The sequence below is a fragment of the Camelus bactrianus genome, chromosome 13 (assembly GCF_048773025.1).
Source record: "Camelus bactrianus isolate YW-2024 breed Bactrian camel chromosome 13, ASM4877302v1, whole genome shotgun sequence".
Taxonomy (NCBI): Eukaryota; Metazoa; Chordata; class Mammalia; order Artiodactyla; family Camelidae; genus Camelus; species Camelus bactrianus.
The window spans coordinates 27,614,378-27,637,198 of NC_133551.1; the positions used below are offsets into that span (position 1 = coordinate 27,614,378).

General features: G+C 34.1%; 1 protein-coding gene and 1 pseudogene across 2 annotated transcripts in view; one reads left to right on the plus strand and one right to left on the minus strand.

The window, feature by feature from the left end:
- The window catches only part of LOC105075579 (shugoshin 1 pseudogene), a 40,111-nt pseudogene extending 19,511 nt beyond the window's left edge, over positions 1-20,600 (plus strand).
- The window catches only part of LRRC7 (leucine rich repeat containing 7), a 428,908-nt gene that overhangs the window by 369,342 nt on the left and 36,745 nt on the right, over positions 1-22,821 (minus strand). The window lies entirely within an intron of this gene.

The window sequence follows — 22,821 nt, forward strand, 5'->3', positions numbered from 1 at the left end:
TATTGAAATTCTAGATTAGCCAAAATTATTCATACATAGTAAAGGTGGAAAGTATAGGTAACTGGAACTGTGGGTGGGTTGGTAATTGTTACATACATTTTTTAAGGCAATTTGGCAGTAATTATTGAGATTTTGAACACTGAAATCCCATGACCCATCAATAGCAATCCTGTAGATCTATGCTACAGAAATATGTGCTAATTACAGTATTGTCTGGAATAGCACAATACTGAACAGTCCTTGATAGGAAAGTAGATAACCCTTTTTAGAAGATTTGCTGTGCACAGGAGGAGAGAAATAGATGGTAGACAGAGGGGACAGGGGATAAAGTAGCGGAAGGCAAGTTGTTTTTAATGGGAGACGCTTGTGGAAGATTAAATGAGGAAGGGAAGGAACAGAGAAAATGGGTTAATGGATGAGTGGAGGTAGAAGACAACGTAATCCCAAGCAAGAGCAGTGGATAAGAACTGTGATATAGGATGGAAGAAAAGAGGATAGGTACATGCCATTATGATTAGAGATTTGGTGACAAACGATTGACAAATTTCACATCAGATGGTGTCTGCATTCTCTATGATTTAAAAAGAAAAGTAGCCAAGTTGCTGAGAGTTGGAGGGGACGTAGTCAAGTTAGATCTTAGGGACATGAAAAAGATAAGAAGTAGGCAGTGTGAGAACAAAAGAATAATAGTAAAATACAGAAATATTAACTCTAATGGCATCAATCTATGAGGTTATTTACTTTCTTCAACAGTTAATAAAGGCAGAGAGAGAACTTGTCAGTGAGTGACAAAGACAAAGAGCAAGAAATTGAGGATAAACTGGAGAGACAGTGATTAAAGTGATATATTAAGGAGTCAAAACTAGGTCAAAATGGAAATGAAACAGAATTGATAGAAAGTGTAGAGCGGTTAAGGGAATGGAGTCTCAGTGTGTTTGTAGACTAGGTGATAGCTGAGTGACTGAGCTTGGAGAAGTGCAGGTTGCAGAGAGTGAGATGCTTAAGGTTACCAAGGGTTGGTACTTCCAGCTGATAAGAATCAAGGTATGAATGACGTTCCTTGAAGGAAGTACTATACTAAATACATAAAACTGTCAATCAATCTTAATTTATAGTTTTATTTGCAGTTCAAACAAAATTCCTATGCAATTGAAAATGTTATCAAAATGATTATAATGTCTTTTTGAGAAGAGCCAATAGATGTGTAATAGGTTTTATTTTTTAGAGAAGTTTTAGGTTTACAGCAAACCAAGGAGAAAGTACACAGTTTACTTTACTCTCTGTAGCCTCCCCACCCATCCACATCCCACACCACAGTGGTACAGTAACTACAACTGACACATCATTATGTATGGTTCACTCTTGTTATTGTGCAGTGTAGGGGCTTTGACATATGTAAAACACATATATTATGTATGTATTATGTATTATAATATAAATGCACAACACAAATATAATAGACATTTATGTCTCTACCATTTTGTAGTATCATGCAGAATAGTTTCACTGCTCTAAAAATCCTGTGTTCTGTCTATGTATCTTTTCCTGCATCCCTATGGCCTGGCAATCACCCATCTTCTTTACTATCTCAACAGTTTTGCCTTTTCCAGAATGTCATATAGTTGGAATCATACAGTATGTAAGCTTTTTTAGATTGGCTTCTTTAACTTAGTAATATGCACTTAAGTTTCCTCCATGTCTATTTATGGCTTGACAGCTCATTTATTTTTAGCTCTGAATAATATTCCTTGTCTGGATGTGCCACAGTTTATTTACCCATTTATCTACTAGAAGACATCTTGGTTGCTTCCAAGTAATAGCAATTATGAATAAAGCTGCTGCATACATCCATTTGCATCCGTAAGTTTTTAATTCCTTTGGGTTTATACCAAGAAGTGTGATTATTGGAGAGTATGTTTAGTTTTGTAAGAAACTGCCATATTGTCTTCCAAAGTGGCTATGCCATTTTGCACTCCCACCAGCAATAAATGATAGTTCCTCTTGCTCCACGACTTTACCAGCATTTGGCGTTGTCAGTGTTTTGCATTTTTGCCATTCTAATAGATGTGTAGTGGTATTTCATTGTTGTTTTAATTTGCAATTCCCTAATAACAAATGACATTGAGCATCTTCTCATTTACTTATTTGTTATCTGTATATCTTGTTTAGTGAGGTGTCTTTTCATAACTGTTGCCCATTTTTTAATCACTCATTCTCCTGTTGTTGAGTTTTAAGCATTTTTTGCATATATTGAATAAGCCTTTTATCAAATATGTTTTTTGAAAATAGTTTCACTCATTCTGTGGCTTGTCTTCTCATTCTCTTGACAGTGTCTTTTGTATAGCAGAAGTTTTTAACTTAAATCAAGCTCCGCTTATCAATTATTTCTTTCATGGATCATGTCTTTGATGGTGTGCCTGAAAAATCAACCTCCAGGTCATCTAAGTTTTACACTATGTTATCTTCTAGGACTTTTATAGTTTTGCAATTTACATTTAGGTGAATGATCCATTTTAAATTAATTTCTGTAAATCTGTAAGGTTTGTATCTAGATTAATTTTTTGCAGGTAGATGTCCAGTTGTTCCAGAACAATTTGCTGAAGAGACTCTTTTCTCCACTGTTCTTTTATTTCTTTGTCAAGGATCAGTTAATTATATTTGCATAGGTCCGTTTCTGGGCTTTCTATTTTGTTCCATTGATCTATTTGTCTATTCTTTCACCAATTCTACATTGTCTTGATTACTATAGCTTTACAATAAGCTAGAAGTTGGGAAGTGCCAGTCCTCTGACTTTGTTCTTCTTCTTCAATATTGTGTTGGCTATTCTGGGCCTCTCTATATAAATTTTAGAATAAGTTAGTCAATATCTACAAAATAACTGGCAGAGATTTTGATAGAAATTGTCTTGAATCTACAGATTAAGCTGAGAACTGACAACTTGGCAATATTGAGTACCCCTATCAATAAACATGGAATGTATCTACATATTTTAGTTCTTCTTTGATTTCATCAGAATTCTGTAGTTTTCCTTGTATAGATCTTATGCATCTTATACATATTTTGTTAGATTTATGCCTAAGTATTTCATATTTTGGGGTGCTAATGTAAATGGTATAGTGCTTTTAATTTCAAGTTTCAATTCTTCATTGCTGCTATCTAAGAAAACAACTCTAGATATTTGTAAATTCAGAACAAGTATTCTGAATAACCTGCAGATCAAAGAAGAAATAAAAATGGAAATTAGAAAATATTTTTAAAAGAATAATAGTAAAAAAACTACCTACTAAAACTTGTGAGAAGTTTATAGGTATATTTGTTTATAGACAAACTTTGGAGAAATTTATAGCCATAAAATCATGTATTAATTAAAAAGTATACTGAAAACCAATAGTCAAGAATCCACTTACAAAAATTAGCAAAGGAACATCAAATTAAGCTTCTTAGAGTATGGAATTTGGGAACTATTAAAGGAAGTAGAATAAATTAATGGAATATCAAGTAAACATACAGTAGAGAAAAGTAGTAATGCTGAAAGTTGGTTTTTTGGAAAGATTGACAGAATTATGTTCCTGACTGAGACTGATTCAGAAAAAAATAAAAAGAGAAGGTATACATAATATCAGGAATGAAAATTAGTCCAGCACTAAGGTTCTGCAACATTAAACATTATTAAAGCCTACTATGAACAACATTTTGTTCTACATTCCAAATTTATATGAAAGAGAAACTCTAGTAAAATACAGCCTACCAAAATGAGGAAAAATAAAAATCATAATACTCCTATAATTATTAAAGGCATATAATTTTAATGAAAACCTCCCAGCAAAGAAAACTCCCTGCTCACCTACTTTTAGCAATAAATTTTACCAATTATTTAAGGAAGAAATAATGCCAACCTTATACAAACTTTCTAAGAATAGAATAAGAAGGAAAACTGTCCAACTCATTTATGTAGTTTTATCACAAAATTAAAACCTGTCAGAACAGCAGGAGAAAATCTGAGCTTAATCAAACAAAAATACAAATTACTAAAAAAATTTAGGCAACTGAATCTTTCAATATATGAAAAGAATATTATATCAGGATCTAGTTGGGCAAATGACAGCAATTCAGGGTTAGTTTAACTTCTGAAAATAAATCAGTGTAATTCACCACATTGAATAAAGAGCTAATAATTTTAAAATTCTAATAGTTTTATCAAAAAAGTACAGAATAAATTTCAATATTTAATCATGAAAAAAATACTCTTAGCAAGGTAGGGATAGCAAAGGATTTCCTTAATCTGATATCTTATAAAAGTTATATCAAACATTGTATTTAATGGCAGAATGTTGAAATTTTATTCTGATTCTGAAAATCAAAGGTGCTCCTTATCATTATTTATATTTTCTGTCGTGCTTAGAGTGCCATAAGGTAAGAAAGAGAAACACAATGGATAAAGATTGTAAAAGATGATACAAATGTATTTACATAGAAAAATAACAAAAATTATAGAATAAATTAATACAATTAACAAAAGAGTGTATTAACATTATAGGATATAAGATTAATATTTAAAAATCAATCTTATTTCCAAGTACTAGAAACAAACATTTGGGAAATTGCAGAGGTTGAAAAAATGCCATTCACAATAGCATAAAAATATGAGTAGAATAAATTATGCATACAATACCTTACAGAATACCATTAAGTATTATTGGAGAAAAGTAAAGAAGATCTATAGAGCTAGAGGATATATGGATTGGAAGATATGATAGTAAGAAGTCAATTCTTTGCAGATTTCTCTTTTATTTATATTTTATTTTGTTTTAATAAAATCCTAATCAAAGATTACAACAGGTGTTTTTTTTGAGGGATTAGTCAAATTGTTTCTAAAATGCATACGAATATGAATCTAGTATAGTCTGATACCATGTAGCAGAGATAAGAGCCTAATACATACAGGCAATGATAGTCTAGTATATAGAGTACATAGCAAAGCCAATATAGAAAAACAAGGAGGGAGGGCTACTGTCAAAAACAGTTTGAGTTATCATAAAATTGTAGTAATTAAAATATGTAGTATTTGCTTAAGGATGGAAAAATAAATCAATGGGAAAAAAGTCCTAGATATTTGATTAGTAATAAGAATGACACTGCTAAACATAGGGATAGGATTAGATTTCAATAAATGCTGCTAGACTAACTGCGTAGCCATCCTGGAAAAAGGAAAACTTGGTATCTACCTTACATCACATACAAAAACAAATCTAAATAAGTATAGATTAAAATATAAAAACCAAAAAAAATAATAATAAAGCTTCTAGAAAGTAATAGGAGACTATCTTCATGATTGTAACAGCCAAATAGTTCTTAAAGAGGCTAGAAAAAGCATACCCCAATCAGAAAAAATTGATAAATTATACATTAAAAATTTTAAAACCTTCTGCTTATTAAAGGTGGAGAAAACAAACCATAGAGTAGAAGATATTTAAATCACATGTAATCAATGTAAAATATTTATACAGAATATTTACAGAAATTTTACTAAGAAATAAGGATGGATTGAAAAAAAATGTGAGTCTTATACAGGAATTTCATAAATAAACATAACCAAATGGCTAATACGCATGTAAAAGATGTTCAGCATTATTAGTCATCAGGAAAATGTTAATTGAAACCACAATGAGATTTTACTACATGTCCACTGAAATGGCTAAACTCACAGTACTGTCATAGCAGGTGATGTGTAACAGCAGAAACTCTCTGCTGAAGTGGCTAAATAGCTTGATAACTTTGACAAACATTTTGGTATTATTTATTGGAGTTGAATGTACATATATCTTATTATTAAGCCATTCAACTACTGGGTGCAAAAAAAAGTGTGTACATGTACATGAAGTGAATGTTTACTCTAACATTCTTTATAGTAGCCCCAAACTGGGAACACACAAAGCTCATCATCACTATAAACAAAGAAACAGAGACAGGTCTACTCAAGAAAAAGAAAACATACAAAAATGAACATGGATAAACTGAACCTCATAAACACAATATTCAGTGAAAGAAGAGGACAGAAAAGTAAAGTGAAAGAAGTTTTTAAAATAATAATAAAAATAAAAATAGTTTTTGGAGTCTTGATTCCTACAATATGGTTTAAATTTATACCTGGTTGCTCCACTGTCAGGGAAAAACCAGTGCTATGGGTTTTTATTAAGCCCTAGTTCCTAGGGCATACTTCAGTATAGTAAAGTAGTTGATTTAAATTGAGAAATTAAATGTCCTATTTAGTCATTTAAACCTATTGTTTCTTTTACCAAAACTACCCATCTTTGGAATTTAAACAGGAATGTTAGTTTTCTCTCAATTGAATGAGATTATTCTATATCAAGAGATAATCTCTCCATCTCCAAATTATTGAGGACTGCAGAAAATACATCTTTTGCTTTGTGGTACCATTTAAAACTCTATAATCCAGAGGGTACTGATTTAAGTCAACTGAATTTTAAATTAATTTAATTGTCTTTCAGAAGTTTTTATAAGACCATGCCCATGTGGTTAGGACTGGAGTTCCCCTGAAGGAGTGTCCATTTCCACTGTCAGTTGTACTGGGAAGAATTTTATCTTCATATTGGATCAGAAGTCAAGGTAAGGATAAAAAGTTCTTCTTCCTTTCTCAAAGCTCCAAAGAGCAGCAGACTTGGACTCTGATTTATCAAAATGCTCTGAGCACTCCCAGGAATGTCAGACAAGTTGATTTCTGCCCAGAGAAGGCAGACCAGAAACCAGGAACTACTCAAGGCATCGCCCTGAGAAAGACCTGGGGCCAGTCCTGAGCCTACTGTCTATTAAGAGTAGCCACTGGTTGTAAGCTTCTAACCCTTGAGCATATTTAGTGCATTTAGTTTTCACTTGCTAATATGAATAATAGTCTGATCTCTGAAACATTTTGGAGAATTATTGGGAAGATCTTTCCCACACTTGGAAAAGCACATGAATGGAACACTGTACTTTCCCCTGAGGCACTGAGTCTTCTAAAAATCCATTATGGTTCTTTTTATCATGATTTCAAAATGACTTTCTATACAGTTCTCCTCATTCTGAACATTATGTCAGGTATTGGGTTTCAAGGAGAGTCAGGATTTCCTGAGAGTTCCACACCTTTGGATTTAGATGTATAAAGTTCATCCTTCTTCTGGTTATAGAATAAAAAACCATGGGTTATCTTGAAGTCCATAATCCAGAGATGCTAAGGTCAGGCACAATAATGGAGTATCTTTAAGTTATAAGAAAAAGGACAATTTTTTGTTTTTTTCATGACCTTTTTGAATAGACTATCATGTGAGAAATGGTACTAAACTAACTGAAAAGCCAAATATAGACAAAAGTCATTTGGATAATAACTGCAACAAAAGTATTGTACACACATGACAAGAAAGATTCTGTCTCAAAGTAGTGCCAAAGGAATAATGATTTAGAAAATCATCTACTTTTTATATGATATTTATTCTCATAGAATTTTCAACCTATATCAGATAATTAGTAAACTTATAAAGGTGGAAATCATTGTCACCTATAGTTATACAGAATGAGTAACTTATACATAAGACATTATTAAGATAGAAGATGAGTATGGCAGGATTTCTTTGCTGAAGGAAGAGTTTTATTTCAAAGTAAGCCAAGTGCACAAACAGATCATGTAAAATGTAATATAATAGAGACGCTAGGAAAGGTGCAAATAGGAAAGTGGGAGTTCAGAGAAGAGAAAGATTATATATAATAGCCTCGTAAAGTCTTGGAGAAAGGTCAGGATTCAGAGAGACATTGAAGAATCAAAAGCATTTAACTGGGCATATATAGAATGGAGGGAACACTACTGATGAAAGAAAAGGCATGAGCAGGTAAAAAGTTAGAAAAAGAGTGGTCTAGTCCAGTAAGTGCTTAGAGAAAGTAGCTGGCAGTAAGGAAAGAAATGCCAAGGCACAGAAAGAGGCTTTGAATACATCCCAAGTTGGAATTTTTACTTAATTCAGGAGACACTTGAGGGGCATTGAGTAAATGAACTATGGAAGTGCTTCTCTCAGTCAATAATGAGTAGGAATAGTTGGACTGAGGCAAATAGAAAAAAAGATGAAAAGCAAGGGATTGTGTACCCTATTTATTTCAACAGCTCTAGAAGAGGGTGATGAGATACTTAAAAGACAGGAAGGCAGCAAAAAAGAAGAAAGGTGGTAGTAAATTTACTTCTTCCAGAGACTGAACTTGCTAGAGCAGTTGCAACTAGACTAGTTAGAAAGTCTGGTACAGACATATCTTTACCAATGGAAATGATAGAACCCGACAAGGCAATTTGCAGGCTAACACTTTGCAAGTAGAAAAATGAACATCATATTTTAGTAAAGAGATTGAGTGTGATTATTAAACACCTATGATATTTTAGCCAGGAAGTTTTCTAGTGAAAGAAAATCTTCCATAGGCATCTGAGTCTAGGACATGATTTAAATTCAGTTCTAAAGATTTCCTGAAATCCTAAGATTCCAAACAATCTGAGTTAAAATAGAGAATCTATGAAAACTATTAAAATCTATAGAGAATCAGATGGCCAGACTTTGATTTGGGACAGTCATTTTTCTACAATGGAGTATTAAAAAATGGAAAGAACAGAGACAATGGGATTAGATAAATCTGGGTTTGAATTCCGGTTGCAGAATATGTTGGGTAAGTTAACTCACCATCTTGCACCTAGATTGCCTCATCTATAAAATGGGAATAACAATGCTACCTCATGGGATTTTTATGAGTATTACTTCAAATATAAAAGAAAAGCAACTTGCCAAGACCAATTCATAGTAAGGGCTCAATAAATGATAATTAGAGAAAAAGACACATATTTACAAAGCAAGCAAAGATAAAGGAGAAATGAGTAGGAAAAGATGAGAACAATCTTTGGAAGAAATATCATCAAGAATGTTCCATTCTATTTCCATTAAAACAGCTGTAATTTAAAAAAAAATTAGTGAAAAGCTTGGCATTATTTACATTATTGTAAATTTCTTTAATAATGGTTTAATGTAACTAGATTTTCACATCTGTTTCTGCATATGAAGAAAATTTAGCCTCATATAGATAAGCAGTTGTAGAAGGGAGAAGTATATTAAGATGATTTTGGATACTCTCCTTTGATACTACACAAAAGCTCTTAGTTTCTTAAAGCCTTGTTGCAGTATGGAATCTGAAATCGTATTACAAACTTTTAATCTTCTGATGCATTAAAATCCATGGCTCTGTCTTGCACTTTGAATGGATAGTTTACCAATATACGACTTTGTAATATCAAGCATTGGTTATTTGGAAAACATATTTTCCAAGTGTTAACGTATTTCCTTATGCAATATCATATAACCATCAACCTCATCAGAAAAGTCTTCAAACACTGAGATGCCTTCAAGCTCAGAGTGGCACAAACAAGTTTTCCAAAATTCTAATTTTCACTTGAAACCTTGAATTTTACCATTTGCCACCACAAATACTGGCAATTGTTGTCCTTGAAATAACTGGCTCACTTTGTTAACTTTTGAGGAAACTTCTGCCAAATACTCAGGTCTGAATTGTCTGTTCTTTCAAGTAGAAATATTATTCCAGAAAAAAAAAAAAAGACAAGTTTGGTTTGAAATTCAAACACTAGAACAAGGGCTTTTCCATGAGACAAACATCAGACTTTGGTGTGCAGCAGGCGTGCTTTATGCACAATTCCTATTTCTTCATGAAAAAGATTTGCAATCAAAAGTTAGGATTTCTTAAAATAATTAATCTTCCTTCACCAAGGACATTCTTAAGAGAAACTGATGATGTTTGACTGCAAGAGAGTGGCACTGAAATGGCAGGACCATCACAGTTTGATGTCACTGCTTTGATCCATGTGAAGGCAGCAGTGGTTTTACTCACCACTGTTTTTTTACCATCAGTGCGAATGTCAAGATACTAAAAGAAGGCAAATAATTTTCATTAATTACTAAGAAAAATGTTTGGACTTTACTGCTTCTACCCCCACCCAAAGGTTCACAGTTAGAACTGCTGATCTAGAAGCAGTCACAAATGAAAAAGACAGGGGTCTCTGAAGCCCTGGGGCAGAGCCTGCACACGTGCCAAACAGAGAGCTGCATTGCACTGCAACATGAGCAAGAAGTAAACTTGTATTGTTTAAGCCACTTGACATGGAGGTTGTTTACTGCAGCAAAAAAAGTGTCTCTTAATATAGAAATTGATACTCTGAAGTTGGGTGTTACCATAACAAAAACTAAAATATGGACATTAAACTCAGGCTAGATATTGGGGTTATAGATGACAAGGAGAGAGAAGCTATAAAGCCGGAAAGCTCTGTTCTGCCTTTTTAGACATTTGGTAAAACTGTCACCAGTGAAAGCTTGGAAGCAAGCACCTGCTCACAGAGCCTGTAGCTCTAGAGGAAGTAATCAAAAAGCATCAACACGATCACGTGTATTGGATGTTATTGCTGTTTTCACTTGAATATTGTGAGAAAGACATGAACTTAAACAAGAACTGGTAGATTTGTTGGCAGAAATGATAGGAAAGAGAGAGTCCATCAATCTGAAGCCTTGAAGGAATGCTGAAGACAACTACTTCTAGGCTCCAAACAATAGGAACTAAGACCTCAAAATTTGTCTCTGAGAATCAAAGGTCTCCGAAGTCTTAGCTGTTACAGCAAAGGTCAGATTCAGGATACAGCCTCCCCAGCCATGTCTGATGGCCTAATGCAGCTACCATTCAGTACAGACAGACTGGAATGCACAGGAAAGATTTTGGGTCTTATTATTGACATAGTGTTGACTTGAATCAAAAAAGATCAAAAGCCTACAAAGTTTTCAAGAAAACTTTATGGCCAAAGAAATCAGGAGCCTGAACCCATTTGATATTTAAAATAACTCTCTGGCTCCAATACTTACATGTGCCAGAACTCAACTGTGAATATTGGGCATCCACCAAGGTAGGCATACCCCCCCAATTCTCGCATCAGATCTGGTGATGGAGGCTAAAAGAAAAGGAAGAACTTCCCAGACAGAGCCTGGAGCCTGAGGACTCAGAAAAACAATAGATGAGTGTGTTCTTCTTAGTAGAACTGGAGTCTAATTAAGGAGAATCCTTCTCACCCCCCACCATGGTAGGAGTCTTCACATCCTGCCTACTCGTGTTTCAAAAGTGTTATGGACCAGTGTCTTCCATCCTTTCTCTACTTAAAAATAAGTTTCTATTATGATGTTTTGATTATGCTCCATCATTTTATATTACTGTTATGTATGAGGTTGTAGATGACTTTTTCTTCCTTTTTAGGCTTCTGGCCTGCAAGGAACCACATTCAGATCCCATGGAGAGGACTACTTACCACCAAGTACTGTCCCTATGCTTTGACCTGGATCCAGTGACTACATGGGATTTTAGGTGGACTTTCTGGAGAAGTGAGTATGTTCTATGCATGGGGAAAAGAGTGAAATAAGTATGTGTTGTTCTGAAGAGTGGACTGTAACAGACAAGGCTAGTACTTACCAACTCCCATGTTCTTCCCTTTCCCCTGAGCAAAATGAGACTACATTTTCCACACCCCTTTGGCACAACCTAGTGACTTATTTTTGGACAACAGAATGTGAGTGGAAGTCATGTGTGCCAATTTCTGAGTACATACATACCTCATTCTCTTTCCTCATCTTCTGGCTGATGAAGAAAATTCCAAAGATTTGGAGGAAGTAAATGCATGAAGGAAGGAAGGAGGGAAGGAAGGAAGGAAGGAAGGAAGGAAGGAAGGAAGGAAGGAAGGAAGGAAGGAAGGAAGGAAGGAAGGAAGGAAGGAAGGAAGGAGGGAAGGAAAGGGAAGGGAAGGGAAGGGAAGGGAAGGAAAAGAAGGAAGCCTGGATCCCTGAATGATTGCTTACACAGAGTGTACTCTGTTGGGACCTGCACTGGACTTTTAAAAAAAAATGTGAAGTCAGCCTTTCATTGCAATTATTTGCTGAGATTTGGGTATATGTTTGTTGTTGTTGTTGTTATTGTTTTTGTTATACCAGTCAGCTACTCTCATCATAAGGCTGAGATGCTGAGTCCTTCAGACAAAATCATTTCCTCCACTTGGAGACTCAAGTCCTACAAGCTCTCTGAGAATTTGATTTTTGATTCTAAGTATATAACACACCCCTTCAGCTCACAAAGATTTTTGCACCACACTCTATCCTTGCTGCTAATGTGTGCTTCTTATAAATGACACCCCCAAGATAATTCTGACCTTTTTTTTTCTAACTGGAGTCTTGAAAACTATTGATTGGGAATCTACTATGTTGCAGGCATTGTAATAGGTGCTGATGATACACTGATAAGCAAATCAGATGTGATTCCTCACCTCATATTAATAATATGCTTGCTTCTGCTAACTTATTTGCATTTGACTTATACCTTCTTGATAGATGCCATCCTAGTCCTGCCTGGAGCTGAACTCTCATCTCTAGCTGCTGCCACCATTATTCCAAGGTAATTGGGACATCCATTCAGCTATCACAGCTGTGAACAAAATGCATGAAAAAGAAAAGGGCACCAGCAGTGAAACTGGCCGGCAGACAATTGTGGTTTTGTTACTGATTAGAAATTGAATTTCTTTGTCATATAGCTTGGGACAAAATAGATGTAGGATTAAAAATGCAAATACAATATGGAAATTAAATTCTTCTCAAAGAACACTCAATGACCTTGGCTTCCAACATTTAAAGTTAGGCACGAGTTCTGACAGAATTTCTTCAAAAACACACGTTCTCACTTTCCTGCAGTATCATCTGAACGTGGAAGTTTCACTGGGTTGGAGAAGTAATTTATTATGGAACAGTTAATCAGTTAATCTCATCGCCCCTACTCTGGCCTGGCCCTTGCCATTATGAATGTGTCCCTTCCACTTTGAAATATTGGCTATTTCTTTTCTCTGGAGACCTGGTACAGCTAACATTTTTGACAACGTATCTTTAAAGGTAGAATCCAAACGAACCATGGTCATTCATTAGCAATATGGATTACTTTAAATGAAATTTATTTTTCAGTTGGTCTTTCTAGGCCTTAGATTATTATTTCCCCTTGTCATAAAGTCCATGAATGTATCAAGTCATCAAGCCTCTGGAAAAGACTTTCTCATTAAGTTTTCCAAATTATAATAATGATAAATTTAAAGAATGCTGAATCAATTGAGGAAGCAAACATACAGGACTTGAAGGCTTCATTTTTATTTTACTAAACATTTGATTATGAGAGTTCTTCTATGGATGTACATATGGTACCGTACTACTGAAGATTTTTATTATAATGGAGAATTACTGATCTATTAATATTTTAGAATGTTAAGTACAAAAAGCTGGAGCATACTTTTTTTAAAATAACCAAAAGGACCTGGATTTTACTAATAAAATCCACTTTCTAGGTATCTAAAATTGGCATTAAATTTTGTATGCTGCATCATGATTACAAGCCTCAAGTTTTTAAAAAAACATATTCAATGTTTACTGTAAGCCTCTTAAAAAGGAAGACATTAAGAATCATACTTCTTTGTATACCTTGCAATGCTAGCACAGCACTGCTTTCAAAAATGAACCTGAGAAATATTTACCAAGTTCCGTTGTTTTGTCTTTTAAATTACAGTAAATTAATAGTTTCATTAATAAGAATCTCGGTAATACATACTTGATGATTAAGTCACATCCTCTGACCCAACCCAAGGGAGTTTAAATTCTTGTCTTTTCTGTGGCAAGGGTTTTCTTGGGGGAGAAAGGGAATGTTAGGAAGTGATTGCTTCCTAATGATTGGGGATAGTCTCAATTCAGTGGGTGTTTATAACATTATAATTTTAAAAATTATTTACAATTATACTAATTTTGCTAAAATAATGATTTTCACTAGCCTTATAGTAATATACAACTGATTTTTTTGTATCTTCTCCCCTCAAATTTCTTTCTTCATTAACAAGTATACACACACACACAAACACACACACACAAACACACACACACATATAATTACATGTGTATTTTTCACATCTTATCTTGTTTTGAGAATGTGTTTAGCTTAAAATGAATCCACTTATAGAGGTTTAAATAAAGGTATACTTTTCCTCACGTTATTAGAATTCTGAAAGTAGGAAGCTGTTGGTATTGATTTAATAGCTCAGGAAAGTCATCTCCTTGTTCTTTTTATTATTTTGGTCTTTTTCTCAAGATAGCTACTGCAGACTTCTTTCAACCTGATAAGGCAGGAGAATGAACAAAATCAGTAGCCTCTGCCTCTTTTCCTAGAAAAGCAAAACCATTTCAAGAACACCCCAGCAGTCCTCTGCTCATGTTTCACTGACCAGAGCTATTGTTACAAGGCCAAGCTTAGCTGCAAGGGAGGCTGGGGAAATGAAGAATTATTTTTTTTTAGCTCCTCTAGATACAAGCAGCAAGGGAGAAGGGAACTAAGAGTATTTGGTATGAAAGTGTTTATAAGTTCTTTACAGAAAGGATTAACTAGCTGATGAAATCTAACAGATGATTTTAAAGTAGGAAGAGTAGTTATATTACGTATGTACAGTCCAGCATATTTTTATTTAATCTGGATATTTTATGCCAAATATTTGGCTTAAAGTAAAGAAGACTAAAACCACCCAAGGCTCTTGTAAAGACAGAAATACAGTATACCTAAGGTTCATTTTTATCCTACCCAGTGGGGTACGTTGTGGAGATATCTATATGTTATACAGAAAACATTTTATATAACCTATGTGTTGCCTCCAAATTTGTGGCAAATTATTTCTAGTTATTCAGCTAATTAGAGTTGCCTGGGTGTTATTACGAATTCCACTCATTGCCACAGTAAGTAGATTAGCTGCATTTTACAAATGAGATAGATCACAGGAGTTGTTAAATTTCCGTATCCCTCAAGTCACACAGAAGTTAATAGGAGAGCCAAGATAAGTCATCAGTGCCAAGAAAGGGAACATGAATGAGACAATGAAAGTTGCCTAAGGGTGATTTAAATTGCTCCTGTTCCTTTCCTGCACAAAAGAACACAGCCCAAATTGGTGTTTGGTCAGTGATATCAATGTGCCACAGAGGCCAGGACAAACAGAGCTTTATCTGCCTACAACACTGATAGGTAAAAATGAACACATTCCCTAGTTGATTTTGCATTCAGCTTTGGTGGCATAAAAAAAGAGTGATACACAGTTATCACATACTCCAGGGTTGTATTCCAATTGTATTTAATATTGCTTGAAATATGTTGACAATGGGATTGGGTATGGAAATTGTTATAATCAACAGTTCATTATTATGCTCCTGGGTGTTTGTCTTAACAATAAAGTTCTCTGAGAAGAGAACCTGTGTCTGTCACACTCATTTTATGCTGCGTCCCTCCCTTGCGTCACTTCAAGTGGGATTAAAAAAATGCTCTTAATAATGTAAGTAAAGTTTGAGTATGTATACAATGTATCCATGGATATGTTTTAATATGAAAAGAAAAGTGAACTGGTCTGTCAAGCACAGAGTTATTAGATGTATAATTCGATGAATGGTTCCCAATTGCTGAAATTTTTATGAATGATAATATTGTGTTCTCATAATTATATGCTAGATAAATATTCTTATATTTTTTCTCATTAGTCCTTACTGTTTTCTAGGCTGTTAATGAAAATCCGTAATTGTTTTTCATTATCCCTTCCTCTTGGATATATATTTTCTTCTGCCATTTATCCTGTAAATGTAACTTAATGACATCTTTCCAGAATAATTCCTCTTCTCTAGTTTACTCACATAAATGGGGTTTCAGGAAGTTATCACCTCAGAGGTTTTCAAAATGCTTACAGTTGCCAAATCTAGAAGCCCGTTGCTTTGCTTAACATTTGTAAATATGCATTCCCTTAAGCAGTGAAGATTTCAAAGCAAAGAGCCTATTGTATGCTAGTCAGTGTGCACCCAGAGGCACTGATCCAGTGCTAATTCAGTGTTAGCAGCAACTTTTTAAGAACATAATTAACATGAGTAACCAAAACCAATTGTCCTGACATAGTTTACCTCACAATGCTTTTTAAATGCTACAAATCTAAAAGAAAGTCATATGGGAAAAGGTAAATGACAACCTAGGAAACATATCTGCAGCACTTAGGGCAGCAAAGGGTGAGCATCAATAACAAATGAGAAAGCAAACAAATAGAAAAAGGTGTGAAAATAAAACATATTAAGAACCAATTAACTTTAATTGCACTGTTGTAAAAGCTGTAGTGAAAATCATTGGTCACAAATTTGAAAAGTATTCATGAGAAACTTGAAGTAAAAAATAAAAAGCTGTTGACTCGTGTTTTGACCAATAAAAGTACCAAGTTATTCATCACCCTTTGTTGGAAGGAAACTTAGCCAATATTAATGTACATTTGCCATAATACTTTAATTAAATTTATACCTCATCTGTATCTTTTTATCGTAAAGTTGTATTTCTTGCCTAAGTGTATTTAATAAGAGCGATGATCTTTCCGATAGACTTAACAAAAAATTTAAGAACTGTTTGTTTGTAACTGTGAGCCTGAAGGTGTTTGTTATTTAAAAAAAAAAAACTGTATTTAGTAAAATATTCTATGTAGAACACTGTGTTTTTCCTTAAATTTGTGAAATATTTTTGGCTTGGAGATTGAATATACTTGCTCATTTTATAATAGTTTAACCAGTATGTGTCAATAAAACCAGTATATAAGACATGTCTTTTCTTGTTATATTGGGAACATTTTTTTTAAAGGACTGTCTCAAAAATGTGCTATTAAAAAAATTAAAAATGTCTCTAATTACATTAAAATACAAAACCAAAAAACCTTGTTCATTCTTCTACTATAGCAAATAGTGCAATGAACAAAAGACAAAGAGGCAATTTAGTAAGGCAGTGCAAAAGGCCAATAAGCATGGGGGAAAAATCAGTATCACAAGTAATCATGGAAATGGGAAACAACGAGTTACCAACTTCAGGATATCAGATCGGAAAAGATTAAACAAGGAGAGGAAGATATATAAGGAGAGAAGGAAGACAGACTAAAGGACATGTGCCTGAACCCAATGACAATCTTGCCATCCCTGAAAATGGGGCAACCTGAAACTGTACACTTTCTGACATGGTACACACCACCACTGATAAAGCATTCTTGTCCAAAAAAAAAAAAAAAATTTGAACCTGAATCCCATCAAGCCTTTAGATCTAATCACCAATTTATATCAAAAAAAAAAAAAAAAGGTAAAAAGAACAGTTCAAATAACACCACAACTGATTAGTCAAATCTAGACCATGGAATATTTTTGAGGAAAAATGATCCTATTTCTTCAACACATAAGTTGCCAAAAAAGAAACAGGAAATCATTAAAAAGTTCAATTATTATCTGTTAGAAATACATACTGAAGCACTTATGAGTGAAATAATACATTATATGGATTTTCTCTGAAAATATTATAGTAAAAATAAATACCAGCATAGATGACACAGAAGCAGTAAAATAATGATCACTGTTGAAGCCAGCTGATGGGATATACTGCGGCTCTTTGTAACATTCTTTCTACTTTTTTCAATGAATGGAAAAACATGGAAAATAATTCTGGAAGGTAGTTTGTAAGATGCCAATTGTAGAAGTCTTTTCATTTCTATATACACATCATTCTTTATAAACAGTTGGCAAGGATGTTCAGTGTTTATTGTAGCATTGTATAAGAAATTAAAGAAACAATCTGAATATCCAAAAATGGAGTATTTGTTAAATATAATACACATGTATCACTCATTAGAAATCATAGCTTACAAGAATAATTATTCACATTGGCTAAAAACAAGGCTTTGAAGTTAAGTAGACAGGTTTAGATCACATCTATGTCACCTATCAGCCGGCCACTATTGTGTAAGTTACCCAACCAATGTTAAGCCTAACTTGTTCATACATAAAATGGTAAGGGCCATAGTACTTATATTAACGAGATATTTTTAGGGTTAAATGTTATCAGTGTTTATTTCTGTGTGGTGGGATCTCTGCTGATTTTTTCCTACCTTACAGTTTTAGTTTTTTCTACTCTCTGTGTCTATCTGTCTCTGTATGTACAAATGTAAAAAATTAACTCAATTTTATAGACTCATAAATTTATCTAACCTCTTGATTTCATACAGTAAAATTTCTTCTTTAGCTAAGAATAGAATAATGTAAATATTAACATATGGACTCATTTTCTACTATTGTTCTGTTTCACTGGTCATTTTTATGAAAAAGTAGAAGTTGGTTAGATTTGAATAATCAGAGGATAAAATATCACATTATCTGGCTGAATGCACAGAATAAGAGCAACATTCTAAGAACTATAAGAAAGCAAGGTTTGCCCAAATTCAAATTGTGAGGCCCAGAGTTTCCCTCCATTCTACTTTCTCTGTTTTTACAGATGAGTTCTTTCCCTTCACAACTAAAAAGCCTGATGTTTTCATGCTGCCTTCCCTAATCTTCAACTATCTCATTATCTCAAAATGTTTCCAATGGAAAAATACCAATTTTATAAATATCAAGTTGTATTAGACTGTATGAACATGTTTTCTGCTATGTATCATTAAGTTAAAGATACATATGGCAATTTAGAGATAATGCCATTTCTTATTTTAAAGCAATTTGGGTAAAATATTCGGTAAAATATAAGCTCTCTGAGGGTGGGGCTGTTACATGTCTGGTTTGTGTCTGTATCTCCATCACCCAACAAAATGTCCAGTATATTAAAAACACTTACCAAATATTTACTAAATTTGTTGAGGAAGCAGAAAATAAATTAAGATAGGGACTGAATATGGCAAGGTCAATGGTCTGTGATATTTTATAAGTTATTTTAAGGTGTTGTTGAGCTGCCTGGCAGAGCAGGACTCTACCCAAGTGCCTAGCAGAGCCACTGCCTCATCTGACCACCTCCAGACAGACAGTGGGTGACTGCAGCAGAGAATTTCAAATCGCAGGCAGCAGGAGATGGCGCCACCATCTTTGGGGCTGAGAGTCATGCCAACAGCTTTGCAGAGCCTTGGAATGTGAGGAGGAGGGCGGAGGCAGAGGTGGTGACCAAAGCAGAAGACGGCCAAAGAAAAGTGCCTTAAAGAGTCCTTCTAGGTTAGTCTTAAAAATACAAAGAAATGCAAGAGAAAAGGAACACAAAGTTGGCAGAGGTTGTCAAAGGCCAAGTCATTTGAAGCTGGGCCATGCCAGATAATCACCAACATTTCTACACTGTTGAAAAATTACCTGGAATATAATAGAATGTTAGTTTTGGACTTGAAAAATGAAGAATCCAAAATAAGAAAGCCCAAGATATCACCCTAGAGCTGAGAAAGGAGTGTTGCTACCTTGAATGTCAGTTATTTGCTTTGAAAGAAAAATGTATTTCAGAACAAAGAGAAGAACTTGCTCAAAACCAGTAAGTATGTTCCTTTGGCACGAACTCCAACAGTAATGATGACTCCAAGGACTTACGTGTGAAGGGCTTCCTCAAGTGCCTCTTCAGGAAGCTGACTTTTTAGAACAAAGAGAATCATTACAAATAGAAGAGCCAATACCTGCTATTCCTCAAGACAGATAGATTTGATTTTGAATATTCTAGTTCAGCGGAATGTAAACTACTAGCATTGTCTTTCACAGAACTCTGTTCACCCATGACAGTTTAAAGAAAAGGTTTAATGATTTTGGTAATTTGACACCATGGATAACTCTGAAACAAGTCATTAGTCCAGAACTTTTTTTAAATTGGAAAGAATTAGATTTGCAGACCTTCTAGTAAATAAACACATACCTGAAAATGTAGAACAAAATGTTTGTCAATGGACAAGGACAAAATTAACTTATTACCAAGGTTGATTCACCTAAAAAGAATTACTAACACAAAAGAAGTCATTTTAGAGCCTAAATCTGAAGAAACTAAACCTAAGCTTAGAGATTAAGAAGAAAGAAAAAGACAAAAGAAAAGCTAACATAAAGAGAAAATCAAACTGTATATTAAGGTATGGAGGGGGCAAAATGAAAATTAAATAACAACAAAAAAATGACCTCTAAAACTATTTGCATGGCTTTCAGTTTCAGTAATGTGTACAATCTTATTTTGGTGTTATTGTTACCCATTTTTGACAAAATAAAATGAGAAATGATTCTAAAAGTGAAGAAAGTAAGAATGAGTCTGAAATGAGCACTAGTGAATTAAGTCTAGGAGGTGACTACGGTGTTTTTATTTGCCATCCAAAACACTTGCCAGTATGTTCAAAATTGTGCCAACTAATCAGATAGGAGCCCCATCACCAGGTCTCCGTGTAAAAGAGCACTAAGACATATTGACAAAAACATGACTGAGGATTCCAAACCAACACAAACTTTTGTCAGTGCACCACCTGAAATTCTTGTCATCTCACCTTATTCTGAAGGATATCACCAATGTCTATTTGTCTCCTGTAGGGAAAATCAGAAAATTGAATATTTTTCCAAAAAAAAAAAAGAAAGAATAAAGAAAGCCCAGCATTGACCTTGCCTAAGTGTAGGTGCACAGACAGAGTGAATGATAAGCTCTAACTCAGTTTGAACTAAAGAGGGGACCTTTTTAGATCTCTGGTTTTTGAAATGTCCTATTTTCCAACAATAAAAAACACAACGCAAAAAAAAAAAAAATCAAATACAATGATTCTTTTGTTGGATAGATGTTGCCGAAGTTTGTCTTACATCTCTCCCCATCCTTTGCTCAAAGAGAGAATCTGTAAGATAGTATATATGTGGGTCAAACTGCCATGGGCATCGCTTCAAAATTATTCTGAAAATATGATATTTTACCTTAAGTTTTCAAAAATTTAGGCTAATTTTTCCTTTTAAATACAAATAGATGGAATTGAGTACTATAATAGTATAGATTTCTTACACTGCCTAAAATCTTAATTATAGTTAAAATTATATTCTACTTATTTTATTGGAAATAAGATATTTTAGCATCTTCATTTTTTTAAGTGAGAGATATGACAGTGAATAATTTTTTAAAATAGATGAAGGAGCTTTTGAAACTCCTTACTACAGTATTTGAGTAAAGTAACTCCTTGACATTCAGCGTAGGCTGCACCCTAAGTTGCCTGCAGACCCTTTATACCACTGTTGTATTTAATTTCTCAAATACAGTTGACTCTTGAACAATGCGGAGTTAATCAACATACAATTTACAGTCTGCCTTCTGTGTCCAGGGTTCCCCTACATCCCCAGATTCAACCAATCACAAACAGTGTAATACTGTAGTATTTACTATTGAAAAAAATCAACGTATAAGTAGACCAGTGAAGTTTAAACCCACCTTGTTCAAGAGTCAACTGTAAACTGTGTTTGAGATCGTGATTAGAGGATCGATGGTTTCTTAAGATCAGGGACTAGGTAAGATCTGAACTAGCTCTAAATATACATTGCTTAAAATGATGCCTCAGTAAAATCACAAATGTTAAATATGTGAATTCCAAAGGCATTTTGTACTTGTTTTAGACAGTTTTCCATCAACTAAATGAGAGGGAATTAGTTCCATTCAGAAAGTTTGAGACCTATACACACATACATCTATCTATCTATCTATCTATCTATCTATCTATCTATCTATCTATCTATCTATCTATCTTTCAGTTTTTAAAACAACTGCAATTTTGTTCCTTTAAAAATAAAATTCTTTATAAGATAAAAAAGTAACTGAGTTTCATTTACAACTTGCTTTTTAGAGAATATTGTTCTAGCTCTTAGGTCCAGCTTTGGGATCATTCCCTGTATCTGGCACACTTGTTTTTCCCAGCCATAATACTCATTGAGCTCTAAATTCTAGTCAGTCAATTTTCATTATAAGTAAATAAATAAATGAATGAATAAACAAATAACTCATGCCCTTCTACTTGTTAAGTGTGTTTTTCCATACCAGATCTTAATCTCATCTTAGACTACTGAAATCCTTTTCATCTTTCAAGACTCCCATCAAATATTCCCTTTTCTAGGGACTGTCCTAGAGGACCTGAGCCATTAGATGTCCCTTTCTAAACGGAACAACAGTCAGATAGCACTTAGCCACGTACCTCAGTTGTAATTATCAGTATACACATTCCATCCCTGCTAACAGACCTAACTACTTCTAAGAAGACATTTTTGTCCTATCAATTTTGGCATCCTCTATGGCATATAGTCAAGTGTCTTGCACAAAGCAAGTTGTCAATAGCTTTGTTGAATGCATTCTATATATATAATAGAACAGCCCAGTTCTGCCAAGACAAGCATTCTCACTAAGGTGAGAAGACACCTGCTTAGCCAGCCAATCCCTATGAATTCCAATGAGGCACCATATGTTAAAACCAGATTGCTCTCACACATTTCCGAATGACTGATTTTTAATATTTTTTCATATATATATATATATATATATATACACGATGGGTCTTTTCTATCTCATTGGTATAACACCATGAGCAGTAAATTGTTTAATTTTTCTTTTACAGAGTAGATACTTCACAATTTGTATTATCTCTCAAATACTAAAGTGGCAGGAAGTTTGTCAGAGCACCCCTAATACCTACTACCAGCTATCACCTAATGCCAGCAAACCCAGGGGATTATGATAAAAATGTTGGTAGATTCAGATCTACCTATAAAACAATTATAGCAAAGCCCATAAAACAATAAGAAGTGATGCCAAAGACATTGTAGTCCTTCACCAAAACCTAATCTATCATGCATGTTATTCTCTCGGGGTCCTGCTCTCTGCTAGAGCTAATCCAATAAACCAATT